The sequence below is a fragment of the Cupressus sempervirens genome, chromosome 4 (assembly GCF_028749045.1).
Source record: "Cupressus sempervirens isolate cs-2001-9-10 chromosome 4, ASM2874904v1, whole genome shotgun sequence".
In the NCBI taxonomy this organism is placed as follows: Eukaryota; Viridiplantae; Streptophyta; class Pinopsida; order Cupressales; family Cupressaceae; genus Cupressus; species Cupressus sempervirens.
The window spans coordinates 656,566,737-656,572,736 of NC_143121.1; positions in this window are offsets into that span (position 1 = coordinate 656,566,737).

Sequence of the window (6,000 nt, forward strand, 5' to 3'; positions counted from 1 at the left end):
GAGGCCACCACTTCCACCACCAGTACTGCCAGGGGTAGAGAGAGAGACCTATGAGTCACATGATGAGGAGGAGATAGTGGAGGGAGATCAATTATGTTAATTTATATATATATATATATATATATATATATATATATACATATATATATATATAGTTTGGATCTATCAATTGATGTATTTTTGCGGGTACAGACCTAATGTATTGATAGGATTCATTTGTATGATATGGACACTAGACTTTGGGAATATGATGGATATTTGGGATTTTTGTTGGGATGGGTGATTGGATTCTTTATTCTTTGTGGATGAGTTGTATATATAGAGAAAATCTATCTTTGGGGTGGGATATAGATGTATGGATGTATGATGTCATGTTTATGTTTATGATGTGGATGGTTTTTAGATGTGTACGAGAGACTAATGCATTTTTTATGCAAGATGTGATGTTTATAAGATATATGATGTGACTGACAGTTTGTGATGTAGGATATGTTGTTGATGATGGGATTTGCATGGATACCATCATTTATATTATGTTGTAGGATATGATGTTTTGATGATGATAGGTTTTGATTGTATGATGTATGATGTGATGGGCAGTATGATGTGTTTTGTATGCATAGTTTTGATAGGCTTGTGAGTGTAGGATATGATGGATATCAATGATGAGATTTGTTTTGATAGGATTGATATGATGTGATGTAGGATGTGATGTGTTTTGATGTTGAGTTTTGACAATTTGTGATGTGGGATATGATGTATTTTTGATGATGAGATTTTTTTTTATAGTGCTGAGATATTTGTGATGCCTGATGTGATGTGTTTATGATAATGAGATTTGTTTTGATAGTGCAAAGTTATTTGTGATGTAGGATTTGATGTGCTTATGATGATGAGTTGTGTTTTGATAGTGTTGAGATTATTGGTGATGCATGATGTGTTTATGATAATGAGATTTGTTTTTGAGGAAAAACTATGTATATGCTAAAAGGAAACTTTAATCTATGATAATGATTTATAAGTAAATGAACATAAACAAAGTAAAAATGAGTGTGAGTTTTAGGATTTGTGGAGCACCTTTAAAATGAACACCAACTTTGTAATGATAAAATGGGATGAATAAACTCATAGCTATGATGATAACATATGAGAAATGAACTAGAAAAAATGATGATGAGGAAACATGATTAACATATCTAACATATGAGGATGAGCCTGCTAAAAGAAACTTTAAACTATGATAAAAGATGATAAAATGAACATAAACTATGACGTATGAACACAAATGACAAAATGAACATAATCTATGAACTAAAACTAAGATAAAAATAAACATGAGTTTTATGATTTTGGCACATAATTAAAATGAACAGCAAAAATGGGATAACTAAATGCAAAGTTATGATGAAAATAGATGATAAGTGAACTAAAGAGTACAATGATAAAATATGAGAAACATAGCTAACATGTGATGAATGAAAGAATCTATGATAAGATAAATCCAAATTATGATAAATGTAAATGAACACAATCTAGGATAATACAGCATGGTAAATAATTTGAACACTAGGATGCTAGGAGATAATAGGTAGACATAATCAATGATGGTAAAAATAAGATACAAGAAAATTTATGATGGTGAGATAGGATAAATAAAACTAGGATAATGATCTTATGATAAAGAATTAATTTTTAAAACATAGGAGATATAGACTTTGAAGACTACGATGTTGGAAAATTATTAACCAACAAACGTGTAGTCAAAAAGAGGATAGATGAACTTAGGGCTAGGATATGGAACTATGTTCAAGAACGTAACATGCTAGATAGTGAAATTGTAGCCTAGGGGTTGAGAAGTTGTAAGAGTAGGATAATGAAGATAGCTCAATGTTTGATTGAAATATTTCGGTAATGGCAAGATCCAAAGTTTGAGAGAGATAGGTGATGTAAAGGAAGAGGGTACCATTGGTTATGATAAGAAAGAGAAGTAGAGTGCTAGGAAAATAGATGTGGGGTGTAGGGGAAGGGTATAGCATATCACTGATCGGTCATGACTCTGGTTAGGGGGAGAGGAACAATATGCAAAACTTTAAACAAGACATGTGTAGGAGACTCAAGTGGATGGGATTGAGTAGGAGATCGGGATGACGAGGAAAGGTTAGGTCATGGGTGTCATGCCCAGACTACGAGGGGCAAAAACACACAATTTTGTTTTTTTTAAATAATAATAAAAATGCTCTAAGTTTTGATCTGATCTCTTGCAAGAGAAGTGAAGGTTCACTACAACTCATCTTAAGTTATATATCTTGAGAAGGAATAATTCGTTAGACTGAAGCCCTCGTTATTAAAATAATATCGACATTTATTTCATTCCATATTAATCTTAAAACAATAGATTTAAATTTCCTCAATAACAATATAATTAAAGATAGATTTAACATTTATTACATAGCATCTTTTATCTCATATAAAGTTATCATTATAAAAAAAAAGAATTTTAATCAAGTTCAACTAGATCAAGTTCAATTATAAATCTCTTAGACAATTATCGATTGACAAAATAATCGATATTGAAAAGTCACTTTAAGAAAAAACAATTAACTAGAATTAAAATAGAATATATATATATATATATATATAATATTTATTAACTTTAAATATTTCGACTACTTTAACATAATAATTAACTATCAAAACTCTACTAAAAATCAATTAACAATTAACTAACTTTTAACTAATTTAAAGCTTTCTGAATTAATTAAACAACTAAATTAACATAATATAAAAACTAACTAAACTTATTACTACAAAACTATACTAAAATAACAACTATCTAAATCATAACAAAACTTAACCCCACTTAATTACATTTTTTTTAAAAAATTAGCTAATTAAAATAATTAGTTAAATACAAAGAGGAACTACCAACATAATATAAAATAAACTAAACTAACTAAGACAATTTAAAAAAAACTTAATAATAAACTAACCTAATAACAACTTACAAATAGTACTATTAACAAAAAAAATTAATCTAAAAACTAAATTAAACTAACATATACTAAACCTATCAACAAACTAACCTACCCCTATAGCACCTACACCCCCACCCTACATCCTATGCCTGCGCTTCCCAAGCGTTGTCCTTGGGTAGTGCTCTACTCATGCCAGCGCAGACCCAAAGGAAATGGAGGCGCCTCAAAAAAAAAAATTTGAGAAGGGATAAAAAGTTACAACAAAATTTAATACATTCCAATAAAAAAGCATGACAAGACAGCGCACACCAAGGAGATTTGACCGTTGCACAAGGTCAGAGTGAGGGGACAGGGTGACGTCACCCTCACAAGCATTCGGTGAATTATTTTATTTTTTTATTTTTTTAAAAACAAAAGTCTTTTCAAACCCCATATAAAAGCTTTGACCAACAAAGGGATATGGGGAAGCATTAAACCCATAAATTTTTATAGGTAAGATCATAGATATTTAGGATAATCAAACATTATTCCATTAGCTAGAAGTAATTATTTTATTGTTAAATAGTTTATTTTATTTTTCTTTTGAATTTAAAATTTGAAAACAAAGGATCATTTAGAGAATATTCTCTGTAACCAAAGGGGAAATTTTAAACTTTTTCCCATACAGAATCCAGAGAGTTTTTACTCTCTTGGAAACTTTTTTTTTTTGAAAATTTTTCTAAGTATAGAATTACAAGGCAAAGTGTATATATATATATATATATATATATATATATATATATATATATATATATATATATATATTGTCTAAATTTTCTAAGTACAAAATTTTCAGTTGATTAATAATCAAGGGGGAATTAAATTTTTCTTTGTAAAGCAAATGTATAAGGACTTGTTACAACTTAATATACCAAGAATATGAATTATCCGTTTTAAATCAATAATGCAAGAATTGTTTGATTCAAATAATCATGCAAACTGAATCTACATCCATGATCATAATTTTCATTTTCAACATAAAAGAAAACTTGAAATTTTACCAAAATGAACATCATCAATTCCATCCTATTTTTGATGTGAAACCATCTAAATTTAAATCACGATTAAATCACATGATAACCAATTATACTCAAACACCAATTTTATTGGCAAACCTGATTCAAAGGCTCAGTCGGGAAAGAATCAGGAAGAAAACTCGGCTTCATTGCCAATCCAACAAAGTTTGAAATACCAATATACATAGGATATCAATCCCAAATTTCAACAATATAATTGAATTTTCTTCATGACCCTCATCGAGGGATTCATAACAATTTTTGCAACACATTTCTAGAACTATGGATGGAACAGAATTCTGATCAGGTGACAACAAACATGACCAAGAACAATTCAACCATGCATATTCACACAAGGTTATCACTATATGATTCACAATTAATCAACACAGGGAAAGGTGGATTCTTCCAACCAGGAGAAGTCAAGCACAACATCAAACAAATGCCCAATCGGGTCTATAAACCAAGAACTTTCGTTCTTCCATTTCAACATACCATAATCATACAAAGTTTGTGCTGATAGGTAGGGGCACATAACACCCTACCCTCTCTCCCTCTTCTCATCCTAAGAAGAGACTCTACACTGGTTGGAGTCCAACTAAATAGACCTTTCCCAAAATTGGTCACTTTTGCCCTATCCAAGGGTGAGTAATACCAAAACACCCATGCAAGAAAATCTCAAAATTTCAAACATAAACATGAAAAGAAATCATCCAAAATAACATGGTTTTCAAATCTTCCCAACATACCCACAAATATACAAATATTCAAACAACAACAAGGTAGCATAAGCATGAAACAAGAATAAAATCTGAACAAGGGAGATGACAATTCCTACCTTCACAAAGAGGTAATGGCAATATACAAGTTTGAGTAGAGCTTTCCCCTTCCTTGCTCCAATCTTCCAAGACTCCTCTCTAAATGTAGAGATTGGGTAACAAAAACCAACTAATCCAAGAAGGGCCTCTAAATAAGCCTCAAACTCAACCACCAAAGGGATCAATAACTTCTCCTACCCACTTACAATTCTAGAAATTGCTAACTCAACCCACACTATGGTTAAACACTAAGAGGAGGTGGGGTGATGCAAGTCATGGTAACCATAGTCAATTTTCGCACAAAGGCAAAAAGAAACTTTTTGAGTGACCTCAAAAATCAATAAAAGGGGCTTGGGGGTTGGAAAAGACCCCCAACCCATACCCATACCCCTTGGGTATAAATATTTCATGATTTGAAGCCTTAGGAATAGGTTTAGAGCCAAACAAAGGCTAGGAATAAAATAGGACTATCTAACAACTCTAACAGTGCAGATTAAGCACTAATCTGAATTAAGGGTGGCTAAACTTGATTAAGAACCAAATTAGAAAACTAACACTAACTTAAACCAACTTGGATCCAAAGGTTATATAACTAACCCTAATCAGCGCACTAAAGAACATAAACAATTTACGAGTGTCAAGCGACACTAAAAGAACATAGTTATGAACACTAACATTCACTGAACATAGAAAGATACATACATACGTCTCACAATACAATACTTGAATTACAAACAACAAGGTTTTCAAAATTAGCACATAGAGATCAGTTATGTTCCTCCGTAGGGTTTCTCAACTAAAATATTTGCACACTCATTGCACACATCAGTAGTCTCGTAAAATCACATGTACATATATGTATACGTATCAGAAATTCACATAAATTAAAACATACATCAATAAGGGTTTCCTCATCCTACTTAATTCTTAACCATTTAAAATCTCTTAAATAAAAGTAGTAATCCTTCATTTACTGATTTCATCAACATACATATACATAAAACATTAAATGACAACATCAAATATCTAGAAGTAACATCACACAGCATGAACTAATCTAATATGTTCTAAGCATCAGATAATGTCTCGATATCCCGAGTCGTGAGTATCAAAATGATAAAGTAACAACTAAGGCTATGAAGGATTGGGGCA